Source organism: Trichechus manatus, unplaced genomic scaffold (genome assembly GCF_000243295.1).
Source record: "Trichechus manatus latirostris isolate Lorelei unplaced genomic scaffold, TriManLat1.0 scaffold00024, whole genome shotgun sequence".
In the NCBI taxonomy this organism is placed as follows: domain Eukaryota; kingdom Metazoa; phylum Chordata; class Mammalia; order Sirenia; family Trichechidae; genus Trichechus; species Trichechus manatus.
In genome coordinates this window covers 4,745,483-4,759,987 of record NW_004443960.1, presented here as the reverse complement: position 1 = coordinate 4,759,987, position 14,505 = coordinate 4,745,483, and the positions used below count along the sequence as shown (strand labels likewise).

General features: G+C 48.1%; 1 pseudogene; it reads left to right on the top strand.

Moving 5' to 3' along the window:
* Positions 1 to 14,505, top strand: part of LOC101358914 (ectonucleotide pyrophosphatase/phosphodiesterase family member 7-like) — a 45,734-nt pseudogene that overhangs the window by 10,718 nt on the left and 20,511 nt on the right.

Here is a 14,505-nt window from a genome sequence, read left to right as displayed (position 1 = left end):
CTGTTTAATGAGAAACTATTTGTTCTGTAAACCTTCACCTCAAGTACAATAAAAAAAAATTTTAAAAAGAAAAAAACTCGCTGCCATTGAATCGATTCTAACTCCTGGAAATCCCATGTAGAACTGCTGCATAGGTTTTTCTTGGCTGAAATCTTTACGGAAGCAGATCACCAGGCCTTTCTTTTGCACGCCTCCGGGTGGGATCAGACTGCCAACCTTTCGGTTAGTAGCTGAGCACAAACCATTTGCGCCACCCAAAAACCTAAAGAATGTGTATGTGTACAGCATGCACCTATATAGTGTGTATCTGCACAGAATGTGTATCTGTATATAATGTATACGTGTATTTCTGGGCCCATAACTACTTACAGATGCATAGAGGACCTGTGGATAAATAAATAAGACATTCATAACACCAGTTCCTCTAGGAGTCCCTGGATGGGGCAAACAGTTAATGTGCTCGGCTGCTAACCCAGCGGTCCAAATCCACCCATCGGTACTACAGAAGAAAGGCCTGGCGATCTATTTCTATAAGATCACAGCCATTGATAACCCTATGGAGCACAGTTCTACTCTGATACAGATGGGGTCGCTATGAGTCAGAATTGACACAACGGGTTTGGTTTTCCGGGCGGTCTTTTTGTCCCGCCCGTTTGTAACCTGTCGACCACCGTGGATTGAGCTGGTGAACTTTAGCCCGCTTCAACTTCAAAGCAGAGTTTCTCAGGTTGGGCACTGCCAGCAATCCCGAGGCAGATAATTCCTCGTTGTGGGGGCCGTCCGAAGCCGTGTAGGATGTTGAGCAGCATCCCTGGGCCTCTACCCACTAGATCCCAGCAGCATCCCCTCGCCGTGCTGAGACACCAGAATGTCTCCAGACATTGCCAGATGTCCCCTGGAGGCAAAACCACCCTCAACGGAGATAACCCACGTACACTGTCAAACTCAATACCTGGCTCAAAAACATGATCAATAAAAAGTAACTACTATGATTATTATATGACTAGCGACTTATATATAGGGTCACTACGAGTTGGAATTGACTCGACGACAATGGGTACCATGATTATCAAGGAACCCTGGTGGCACAACCATTAATGGCTGGGCTTCTAACCAAAGGGTTTGCAGTTCTAACCAAACCAGTGGCTCTGCGGGAGAAAAACCTGGCGATCTGCGCCCGTAATGAGTACAGCCTAGAAAACCCTATGGGGTAGTTCTACTCTGTCACATGAGTTTGCTATGAGTCGAAATCGACTTGATGGCACCCCCACCAAAAGAAAAAAATGATTATAATACCCTTCAAGTCCCTTAACAGTGACATGAAGCCAGAAAACCACCCCTCTCTACAGGTGAGAAATCCGAGGTTCTCAGAGAGTATGTATCTTTCCTGAGGTCACATAGCTGCTGAGAGGCAGAAGCAGGATTCAGACTCAACCCTAGATGGTTCCCGAAACTGAGTTCCTAATCCCTGCCCCCTGCAGGCCAACAGCCCTTGGCTGTCATTGGTTCTAACTAAGTAATCATTCCACACCCCTCTGAAGGTTGCCCATCCCCGGAGCTGCCAGACAAGAGGGATGTCCCCCAGATATGTTCCATTAATGACAACGGAGGCCACCCCGGCCCGCAGAGACACTTGCATTTGTCTTCATGAGCTGGACTCCAGCCGACCTCTGTCTGACTCCAATGTGGAAAAGAACCATTGCTAATAGAAAAAATAATGGATAAAAATTGGTACTGACAGCTCCCAAAGACCTCATCAGATTCCCGAGGGTAAACCCAACACAGACTGTGTGGTACAAGGGGTTCTCGGGCAGCACAGTTAATTAACTGGTTCTGTTAGGAAGACCTCTTGGCAATTTAAAACAGGGGAGGAGAGCTGAGGTGCTAAGTTACTGTTTCACATCTCGTCACGGGAACGCCCCTCCGAGCTTCCAAGACAGAGTCCAGGGGTCTGCAATCGAGGTGATCCCAGGAGCCAGGTGGTCCAGCACAGAAAGCGAGGTGGGGACAGGCCACCCCCCACCCCGGCACAAGGGCCCCTCTGGAGGATCCTTAAGATGGAACAATGTATTCGTTTTTTATGCTGCATAACAAATGACTACAAACTGAGCAGCTTAAAACAACATGCATTTATTATCTCACAGCTCCCGCGGGTCTGGAGTCTAAGGACAGCTTACCTGGGCCTCTGCTCAGGGTCTCACAAGGCTTCAACCAAGGTGTTGGCCACAATGGGGTCTCATCTGAGGCTCGGGGTCCTCTCCCAAGCTCACGTGGTTGTGGGCAGAATTTATTTCCTTGCGGCTGTAGCATTCTTAGTGGCTTGCTTATTTGAGGCCAGAAGGAAAGAATCTCTCACCTCTAGACCTTCTTTTAGCAGCTCATCTGATTAGGTCAGGCCCACCCAGGACAATCTCCTTTTTGAGTAACTCAAAGTGAATTGATTGGGAACCTTAATTACATCTGCAGAATCCCTTCACCTTTGCCATATACTGTGGGTTAGAAAGAGGAGCCCTGGAGGCACAGTGGTTAAGTGCTTGGCTGCTAACCAAAAGGATGGCAGTTCAAATCCACCAGCCACTCCATGGGAGAAAGATGGGGCAGTCTGCTTCCGTAAAGATTTACAGCCTTGGAAACCCTATGGGGTGGTTCTACTCTGTCCTGTAGGGTCACTATGAGTCAAAATTGACTCAACGGTGACGGGTTTTACGGGTTGGAAGCAAGCCACATGTTCCACCTACATGCAAGGGGAGGGGATTGTGCAGGGCTGTTGACCAGGGGGCAGGGATCTGGGTTGCCATCTTAGAGTCCTGCCTGCCACAAACAGGTCCTTGTTGGGGCTCACATCACTGGGGAGTAAGCATCAGCCTTTGTTGAGAGGTAACGGGATGGTGTCCCAGCCTGATCACCAGAAAACCCCCAGAATTACGGTCTAATCCCTGAGCCCCAGGGGTGGATGCAAGAGGACAATGGGTGCCCGCGGAGGCTGGGCTCCTCATGCCATAGTCTGTCACCATGCCTGGGGTTAGACTCTTTCTGTCACTTAGGCAGAATTGATGATAAGGATCATGATGATAATTTTCATAAAGCAGGAAGACAGGAAAAGAGGAAGAGGAGATGGCAGAGGAATAGAAGGAAAAGGAGGAAGAAGGGGAGGAGGAAGTAGAAGAATTAGAAAAAGGAGGCCTTCCTTCCAAGGCACCTGTGGGTGGATTCGAACCACCAACCTGTCACTTGACCATTTGTGCCACCCAGGGTCTCCTTCTTTCCTAAGAGTGACCCCGAAATTCCCAAGACCAACTCTCATTGGGCCAACGTGCTTCTTCCAGAAGCAATCCCTGTGCCAGAGTGATGGAACGATGCTGACCAGCCGAGCTGTGACCACATGCCCAGCCCAGGTCAAGTGGAAAGTGGAAAACCCCACACACACCATGGGGGCTGAAAGTGGGGGACTTGCGGCCCCCTCCATGGAAAATCAGGGGGCTGTTCGCAGGTGGAAGAGGAATGGAAGAAGGATGGTGTGGGAATGGGGGTTGCCGTTCGGTGAGCCAGCACTCCGTCCCATGAAATCAGGCCTTCATCCACAGGGCTGTCCACAGGGCTGCCCGCAGGCCTTGGGCTCCCACAGCTCCCGAGAGCACACGTGAAAACAGCCACCTTGCAGCTGTGCCCCTTTACTGTTGTGGGGTGTTGTCAATTCCGACTCATAGCGACCCCGTGTGACAGAGGAGAACTCCCCCAGAGGGTTTCTTAGGCTGTAATCTTTATGGGATCAGATCTCCAGGTCTTTCTCCTGTGGAGCTGCTGGGTGGGTTAGAACCGCCAACCTTCCAGTTAGCAGGCCAGTCCTTAACCGTTGCGCCACCAGGCTCCTTACTGTCCCTTTAGTCTCCCTGAACTCTGTCAAAATTCCCCTCAGATCTCACTGAAATGAAAAGCAGTTCTCTAAGGGTTAGCACTTCATTTTCCTCCCTTAAATCACCCAGCTCCCTCTCTCCCCAGAAGCCTGTAGTTACTGCTCCATCACTGGTAATAGCAATGAACATTTCTGCAATCTCAGTTTTTATTGCAAAGTGATTGAGGGCCGGTAAGGATAAGTTATGCCACCGAAACTAAGAAAATCCCGTTGTCTTAGTTATCTAGTGCTGTTACAACAGAAATACCATTAGTGGATGGTTTTAACGAAGAGAAGTTTATTTCCTCACAGTCAAAGTAGGCTAAAAGTCCAATTTCAGGGTGTCAGCTCCAGGGGAAGGCTTTCTCTCTCTGTCCGCCTTCTTCTCTTCAGTGTTCCCCTGGAATAGGAGCTTCTCGGCGCAGGGACCCCAGGTCCAAAGGACGCGCTCTGCTCCCGGCACTGCTTTCTTGATGGTATGACGTCCCCCTATCTCACTGCTCGCTTCTGTCTTTTATATCTCAAGACATTGCCTCAGGATACAATCCAATCTTGTGGATCGAGTCCTCCCTCACTAACACAACTGCCGCCCATCCTCCCTCATTAACATCATACAGGCAGGATTTACCATTTACAGGAAAACCACAGAATACCAGGAATCATGGCCCGGCCAAATTGAAACACACATTTCTGGGGGACATAATTGAATCCACGACACCCGTCAAGCAAATTGTGTGTGGGTAGAGTCTTAGGGCGGCAGCGTCTATATCCTCCCCCTATGAATCAATTGAAAAAGAAGCTCTTACTGCCATGGTTTGGACAAAAGCTATCAAAAGGGTAAACCATGATATTATAATTTCACAGTTTTAGATCTAGTCAAATGCACGCAGCCCAGGGGTGGAAAGGGGAAACCCCATAATCAGCCGATGGTCAAGAATAAAAAGAGTAAGGGCCTCTGGGGTCAACACTTTCTCCTTTCTTGCAACAACATAATGACGGCAACTTCAGGGGCTCTGGGGGCCAGAAAGAAGGACTCTCCAAGTTCCAGAACCCCACAGGACACCTCCAAAACCAGAGTGATGGCTTATAGCCACGTACACTGTGTACTGCACAATTTCGGGCAGGGGGTGGGGTGGGGAGGAGCATCACTTTCATAAATTCCATGTGGATGGCGCCCCCTGGCGGCGAGCAGTGTAAAATTCGCACAAATTATCAGTCTCTTAAATGGCACTCCAAAATCAACCTAACAGAGGTTAAAATTTCCCATAGACACGTAGTCAATCACGAGTCCACCCCCTGTCTACACAAGACAGCAACAAAGAAAGCGTAGCCAAGTGTGTTTGGATGATCTTTAAGAATAGACCACGGTTACTCAACCTCAGCACTGCTGACATTTTAGGCCAGATACTCCTTGGCTGTGGGGACTGCCTGTGCATTGTAGGATGTTTAGCAGCATCCCTGGCCACTAGATGACAGTAGCACACGTCCCCCTTCCTGTTGTGACAGTCAAAAATACCTCCTGGCATTGCCAAGGGAAACTCTGGTGGCGCAGTGGTTAAGAGCTATGGCTGCTAACCAAAATGTCGACAGTTGGAATCCACCAGGCGCCCCTTGGAAACTCTATGAGGCAGTTCTACTCTGTCCTGTAGGGTTGCTATGAGTCGGAATCGACTCGACGACAATGGGTTCGGTTTTTTTTGTTCTTGTTTTGTTTTGTTTTGTTTTGTTTTTGGCATTGCCAAGTGTTCCCTGGAGAGCAAAATCACCCCCTTACAGATATGTAACATGCAAATCACATGTAAATCAGAGAGCCTAAAGGCCACACCCACTACCCATCCGTCAGTGTGTCGTACTGTGGAGCTTGCATGTTGCTATGATGCTAGAAGCTATAGCACCAGTATTTCAAGTACCAGCAGGGTCACCCATAGTGCAGAGATCTCAGCAGAGCCTCCAGACTCAGACAGACTAGGAAGAAAGGCCTGGTAATCTACTTCCAAAAATTAGCTAATGAAAACCCTACGGATCACAATGGAATACTGTCCAGTACAGTGCTGGAAGATGAGCCCCCTAGGTTGGAAGTCACTCAAAACAAACAACAGCCACAGCATGGCCTTGAGCGTACCAACAATCACGAAGATGGTACAGGACCGGGCAACGTTTCGTTCCGTTGGGCACGGGGTCATCGTGAGTCAGAGCCAACTGGAGAACAACTAACAATGACAACAGGTCACACACATGACATGTTATCCAGTGACAAAGATTCTGAAAGCGGGAAGACAGAAGGGCAAGAGGAAGGAGATTAAATTGCAGCTGCTGGTAACAATACGAGCCCAGCAGGTGTTGTCGGAAACTGAGTTAAAAGATGCGGTAAAACTTAATCAGCACCCATCCTGCTTCTCAAAAACAACTCTCCCCTGAAAAAGCCCTGGGAATCAACAAGCCCCAAACACAAGCAAACCGACTGAAGAAAACCACAGTCTGAGACAAAGAAGACATCCTTCGACCACCAATCATTTTCATGAAGAGTTAAAAAAAAAAAAAAAATGGAGTCATGAAAACAAAGCTGGGAAGCCAGGATTTTTCTTAACTTTTCATTATGGAAATTTCCAAAATACACAAAAGTAACGAGAATTGCATAATGAATTCCCATGTACCTATCACCCAGCGGAAAGAATTGGCAACATCTTGCCGATCTTGTTCCATCGTTCCTGCCCTATGCCTTTTCTTTTCTTTTTTTTTTTTAAGTCTTTTAAAGCAAATTCCAGACATCCTGCTGCCAGTAACAATATGAGCCCAGAAGATGTTTTCAAACTTGACGAGTGCTTCTCAAACTTGCCCTTGTGTATCAATCACCTGGGGATCTTGTTAAAAAAAATGCAGACTCTGATTTAGCAATTCTGGGATGAGGCCTGAGATTCTGCACTTCTAACAGCTGATGCTGCTGGTCCCTGGGCCTCACAAAAGAAAGAGTCCGTGTGAAACACCACAGCAGCCCCAGGGCCAGCAGGAGGTGATGTCAACATGGACTGAATGGGTTAATCAGTGTTACCGACAAAGTCCAGGACTGCTCCTGATTCCAAGGTCTCCAGTGAGAGGAGAAGCTGGGAAGCCCTTGAGAAAGGAGAGTACTCTTTGCACCAGCCCCAGGTGTCGTAGCACGGCCGAAGAGTAACAGAGACCAGGTCAGCAAGGGCCACCTGATGTGCAGGCGACTGAGTGTCCTGTGGCTGCTGTAACAAATGACCACAAACCTGGTGGCTTGAAACAACAGAAATTGATTCTCACAGCTCTAGAAGCCAGAACTCTGAAATCAAGGTGTTGGCAGGGCCACACTCCCTCCAAAGACTTCAGGGGAGGATCTTTCCTTGCATCTTCCAGCTCCTTATGGCTTCCAACAGTCCTTGGCTCGTGGCCACAACACTCCAATCTCTGCCTCTATCTTCACGTGGCCTCCTCCTCTTCTGCCTCTTATTAGGACACTTGTCTTTGGATTTAGGGCCCAATCAGATAGTCCTGGATGATCGCCTCATCTCAGAATCCTTAACTTGATCACATCTGCAAAGACCCTTTTTCCAAATAAGCTCATATTCACAGGTTCCAGGCATAAGGATGTGGACATATCTTTTGGGGGTCACTATTCAGCCCACTGGAGCCCTGGTGGCGTACTGGTTAAGAGCTTGGCTGCTAACGATAATGTCGGCAGTTCAAATCCACCAGTTGCTCCTTGGAAAGCCTATGGGGCAGTTCTGCTTCGTCCTATAGGGTTGCTCAACGGCACTCAACAACAACATTCTGCCCCTTATAATGCACAAGAGGGGAAAATGATGGGAGAAAAGACGCAGAAGATAGACCCGGTTTCTGTGGTCATAAAGGCAGGCGAGGGTGTAGCTGTGGGCTAATAGAGCTCCCAGATGCAGCTCAAGTGCAGCCGTCTGCTTCCAGCTGCTCGAAGAGAGAACATTTCTATTTCTGACAGCAGATCAAGGGGAGGGAAGGGGAGAGAGAAAGATCATTCTCTCTTGGCCTAGTTCCTAAGGAATCCGTCTCTGCCTTAGGGCCTTTCTCCAGTCTTGTTCAAGGAGACAATGATCTATTGATGGCCATAATTAAAAAGCAAAGTCAAGAAGATACGGCGTCAGCATTTTTCACGTGCACTTAGCAAGAGTGGTTTAGTAACGTGGGAGTTTAGGGTTTATTTTCTCCATCCAGAAAAGGGCTGCCATCACGGGGAGCTAGTGTTGGGGCACGCCTCCTTTCTATAGCAGGAGTGAATAAAATTTTCAGGACCCCTGGTGGTGCAACAGTTAAGCGCTTGGCTGCTAATCCAAAGGCTGGTGGTTCAAATCCACCCAGCAGCTCTGAGGGAGAAAGGCCTGGTGATCTGCTTCCATAAAGACTGCATCCTAGAAAACCCTATGGAGCAGTTCTACTGTGTCACCTGGGGTCGCTATGAGTCAGAATCGACTCAATGACAGCTAACAACAACAATGAAAGCTGACGTTTTAACTGCTGCTCTGAGACACCGGGTCTCCTTTCAAGCACTTTTGTTTTGTGACGCTCTGGGGTGTAGATTTGGGGGAATGGTTTTGTCCCTGTGGGGACTATTTTCCCATCAATGTCTCGGCTATGGTCCTGAACAAGCTTGTCTGCTGAAGGATGGAATACTGCATTGATTTAAGGGGGTTGGCTGACTTGGTTTGGCAGCTGTTCTTACTTGCTGCTTTCATAAAAACCAAACCAAACCTGTTGCCTTCAAGTCGATTCCGACTCATAGTGACCCTACAGGACAGAGTAGAACTGCCCCATCAGATTTCCAAAGAGCGGCTGGTGGATACGAACTGCCGACTTTACACCACCAGGCCTCTGCTGCTTTCATACCAGCTGGTTATTAAGACATTTTCTTCTTCAGTTTTGGAAATGAACTAGTTTTGAAGTGATCTTAATGAGGCCCCAGACCACCCAAATTGCAAGGAAAATGAAGATATGCTTACCGCTTAAGGTTAGCTCAAAGGAATTAGTGGATGTGTCATAGTTGCTGTCATTGTTAGGTGCTGTCGAGTCAGCTCCGACCCATAGTGACCCCACGTACAACAGAACAAAACACTGCCCAGTCCTGCACCATCCTCACAGTCATTGCTAGGCTTGAGCCCATTGTTGCAGCCACTGTGTCAATCCATTTTCTTGAGAGGCTTCCTCTTTTTTGCTGACACTCTGCTTTACCAAGCATGATAACATGTCCAAAGTATGTGAGACAAAGTCTCGTCATTCTTGCTTCTAAGGAGCATTCTGGCTGTACTTCTTCCAAGACAGATTTGTTCTTTCTTCTGGTAGTCCATGGTATATGCGATATTCTTTGCCAACACCGTGATTCCAAGGCGTCAATTCTTCTTCGGTCTTCCTTACTCATTGTCCAGCATTCCCATGCATATGAGGCGAATGAAAACACCACGGCTTGGGTCAGACACACCTTAGTCCTCAAGGTCACATCTTTGCTTTTCAACATTTTAAAGAGGTCTTTTGCAGCAGATTTGCCCAACGCAATGCACCTGACCCAAGCCACAGTATTTTCAATGCATGGTATCATAGTAGGTCCTCAAATTACTGTTAAATGCATGAAAGTACAGTAAAACCTGCAAAAGCCAGAATCTGGGTAAGGCTGAAACCTGTCAGAGAAGGAAAATGCAAATATTTTCTACCAAAAGGAAAGACAGAAATGTGGTAGGACTGCACCCTGTCAAAGGCGGAAAACTTGCAAGACTCAGAAAAACAAGGCAGTCCCATCAAGTTTCGGCTCTCACAGGTTTCACTGTATCTATCTGCCCGTGGACTATACCGTTCCATCTGAAAATTGTTGTTGTTGGGAGCCATCGAGTTGGCTTGGACTCATAGTGACCCCATGTGACAGAGCAGAACTGCCCCATAGAGTTTTCTAGGCTATAATCCCTACGGGAGCAGATCACCAGGTCTTTCTCCCACAGAGCCACTGAATAGGTTCAAACCACCAATCTTTCAGTTAGCAGCTGAGCACTTAACCACCGCACCACCAGGGCTCCTTATCTGAAAATTAGCAGATAGGAACTGAGCAAACGTATGGAGTGGGGATGCTCCCTGAAAGCATTCTGATGGAGTAACCATAATCAGCATTATGATGGAGCATCATTTATTTGAATCCTACTATTTTTTTCCCGTCCAAATTGAGTTTGTTATGTTTCAAATCCCAAACCAAGTGCCGCTTCCTGCTTGCTCAGGTTGTACCTGGTCATCTGCAAACGGAGGTAGGGGTGGGCGGCTTGTTCAACTAACATTTGTTGAACACGTACTGGATTCGTCTCCCGGGGCTGCTGTACCAAGTACCGCACACTGGGTGGCTTTAAAAAAACTACAGACATTCATTCTCTCAAAGTCATGGAGGCTAGATGTTTACATTCCAGGTGTCAGCAGAGCCACGCTCTCTCCAAAGACTCTAGGAAAGGTGCGTCTTTGTCTCTTTCAGCTTCTGGTGGTCCCAGGCATTCCTTGGCTTGTGGAGCTGCATTCCAATCTCTGCCTCCAGCGTCACTTGACCATCCTCCCTCTGTGTCTGTCTGTGTCTCTTCTCCTCGTTTTATAAGGACACCTGTCATACTGGATTAGAGCTCATCCTAATGACCTCATCTTAACTAACTACATGTGCAAAGACCCTATTTCCAAGTAAGGTCCCATTCACAGGTACTGGGGATTGGGACTTCAACATATCTTTGGGAGGACACAATTCAATCCATAACATCTGCCAGGAGAAGGTACCTGTGAGCACGGCAGGCATCCGCCACACGCTCTCCGTTTGTAGCTGTCTCCCTGGCCCCTGTATTGTTATTACCTTAGACAGAATAGTACCCGGTCAGAAGATTGACGAAAGGGAGGGAGGGAGGGAGGAAGGGGTTGGCTCAAACTCGGGCCTTCATCATTGTCTAAGCTCACTCTGAAAGTATTGGAGAAAGAAATGAATGCTGGTCCCTGAGAGCAGCATAAAGAAGTCTGCTCTAGCTGGGTCCCTGTCCTCAGAGCTCGCCATGACAGATACAGCTTGGAAGTCTGCACTGGACGCTGACTAACGAATGCATGATTAGCAAGCTGGAGGAACTGCATGCACTCAGAGGGCTCAGCCTACTTCCCGTTTAACTCGCAGAATTACATACATCGCCAGGTACTGAAGTGACCTGAATGACAGACTCCCAGAAAGGTAAGAGTCAGAAGGACCCTTGGAAATCATTAACCCCTCTCAGTTTATGGAGCGGGAAACTGAGGCCTGGAGAGAGAGCAGCGCTCACAAGAGCCCAGACTAATCCCAGGTGTCCCAACTCCAAGTCTGCAGCGCCCACCGCAGCGAGGAAAGCATCACTGGAAGACTCCCAGTAACTCCTTTACAGTCTCTGGAACTCCAGGCACAGACAATGGTGCCTCCTTCACACAGCTTCCTCAGCCAAGTCCCTTATCCTCCCCAGAGTAGGGAATGCTATCTCTGCTCTTGGCAGGGGCGGACTAACCAGTAAGCAAGGCAAGCATGGGCTTACTTGTGTTTACTTACTAATCTGTAGTGCACAATTTCACACGGGTGTCACCACATCTTTATCATGAGGATGGCGCAGGACCGGGCAGTGTTGTGTTCTGTTGTACACAGGGTTGCTCTGAGTTGGAACTGACTCGACAGCACCTAACAACAACAATCTTTACGGAAGCAGACTGCCACATCTTTCTCCCTCAGAGCGGCTGGTGGGTTCAAATTGCTGACCTTTCAGTTAGCAGCTGAGTGCTTAACCACTGTGCCACTAGGGCTCCTTCAAGTGTTGAGCAGCAATGAAAAAAAAAAAAAGCCATCTCCTCGGACCTGGAAACGGAGAGACGGAGGGGCAGTGGAAGCCCCTGCAGGCTCATGATGGTCCCAGGCACTGGTGGGATTCAGAGCATCCCTTTAGGTGTCAGGGTGGAAATAACCCAAACACCGGGAGATGGTCCCATCTGTGCAATTACTCTGCCCAGCAGTGCCCACAGTTTGGAAGGGTCATGATCCCAAGCTCATTTTTGGGTTACTTGTTTGAAACTCGGAAGCCATTGCTTTGGGTGGTGGGGAAAGGAATGGATTCTGTGATTGGTTCCGAAGCTAGTCTGCTTCACTAATACCATCATTGAACACTGAATCCCGGGGCCTGGGAGGGAGCGTACCCTCAGTGCAGGAGCGGGACGTTTCTCTGCAGCATCCTTTACTTCCTCCAGGCCCCCTTCCCCAGTCTGCAGTCACTCTGAACCCTCTGGCTTATTGAGACACCAGAGGGATTCGGTTTTTGTTGTTTAATATTTTATTTTATTGTTCCTGCTGAAAATAGACACAGCAGGACATACACCAATCCAATAGTTCCTACAGGTACAATACACTGACCCTGATTACATCCGAGTTGTTCAACCACTCTGACCCTCCAAACATCCCTCTCTGTCTCTCGGCCAGCACAGCCCCACGTTGTTACTTTTGCTGGGTGCCATCAAGTCAATTCTGACGCGTAGCAACCCCATGTGACAGAGCAGAACCGCCCCATGGGGTTTCTAGGCTGCAGTCTTTACGGGAGTGGCTGGTGGGTTTGAACCACAGACCCTTCAGGGAGCAGATAAGCGGCTGAGCGCTTAACGCCTGCACCACCAGTGCTCCCTGCACAGCCCCATGTTCTTCCCTAATCCAGGCCAAGGGAGTGGGGCTGTTTCTCCCTGGCCCCGTTACCCCAGAACAACAAAGACCCAGGAGCGAATGATTAAGGACTTCACTACACCTGGTTCTGACTTGTTTAGAAGGAGACCTGGGCATCAGCATTTTTACAGATCCCTCCAGATGCAGTATGAGTTGAGAACCTCGTGACTAAATGAGGGATAACTGTTCATTTTTAAGGTGTGTTAACCATATAAATCTTTATGTTTAAAAAGAGAGAGAGACAACCATTACCTGAGGAATATATGTTGAAATATTTATAAATGAAATGATATATATATACACACACACATACATAACTTAAGCAGACCGGGTGGTACAGTGGTTAAAGTGCTCAGCTGCTAACTGAAAGGTCAACGGTTTGAACCCAGCAGCCACTCCATGGGAGAAGGATGTGGCACTCTGCTTCCGTAAAGATTACAGCCTTGGAAACTCTGTGGGGCAGTTCTACCCTGTCCTATAAGGTCGCTTTGAGTCAGAATCAACGACAACAGGTTTGCTTATTTGGCGTACATCATCTTAACCTCTTTAGACTCCTTAGTTTTCTTCTGACTTTGCCCACTGCCTGGATTCTGCAACGAGAAGGGAAGGGCAGAGGCTGACCTGGCAGGCAACACTCTCCTCCTTACGATGCAAAGTGGTTCTGGTGGTACAAATACTGCAGAATGTTTGTAATTTAACATCTTTTCTTCCAGCCCTTCCAGTCTCGCATGCAATGAGAAAAGACACTGGGCTCTTTGGTGTCAGGTCGCCTATGCCCACGGAGCACACGGCACCGGGTGACGTTCCTTCGTAGAACTTATCGACATCTTCCCTCCATTACCCACAAGGTCGCTGGACTGAAGACCATGGCGTCATTCACAACACGATGTTTAACGAAGAGACACCATGGAAATACTCCTTCAAGACCACACAGAACAAGACAGAGTGGTGGGACAATGGAGTGCTCCCCTCTGGATCACCGCCCAGAGGCAGGTACTGCAGGAGACCCTAGGTTGGCTTCCATGGGTGTCGCCTCTCATTCCTAGGGGGTGAGACTAGGGTTAGAAGCTGTGCAACCTTGGGCAAGTTACTTAATCTCTCTGTTTTCCTAAATGTGAAATAGGCTAGTGATCGTGTGCTTATTCCACAGACTTGAGGTAAGGATTAAATGGGATGTGCATGAAAGGCAGTTGGCAGAGAGTAAATGCTCCATAAAAGGTTAGCTGTTGATACCAATGGCTGAGTCTCCATGAGGGCAGAGACTGGCTTCATCAGGACTGTACCTCCAGGGCCTGCCACAGAGTCTGGCACACACTGGGTTTTTCCTAAGTATTTATTTATACGCTTGCCTCACATCTGATGGCATAAAAGCCCTTCGGAATGAATGAAGTTGAGTTTCATGCATCTTTGGCCCATGGAAAGCTATAACAAGAACATTAGCTTGACTCATGGGACAACTCAGTCAACTGGCACGATATAGTTTACAAAGTTCATGCTCTGCATTCTAGTAAAGTGAGTAGCGTCTGGGGTCTTAAAAGCTTGCAAGCAGCCATCTAAGATACAATTATTGGTCTCTACTTGTCAGGAGCAAAAGAGTAAGAAGGTAACCAAAAGCTCAGAGAAGAAATAAGTTTATATGAGCCATAACCTCATCTACCCTGAGACCAGAACTAGATGGTGCCCAGCTGCCATCACTGACCACTCTACCCAGGGTCACAATAGTTGGTACCTGATAGGACGGAAGAAAAATGTAGAACAAAACTCAAATGCTTAAAAAAAAAAGTCCACACCAAAGAAGACATTAAAATGGCCAACAGACACATGAGGAAATGCTCGCGATCACTAGCCATTAGAGAAATGCAAATTAAAACCACAATGAGATACCATCTCACCCCGGCAT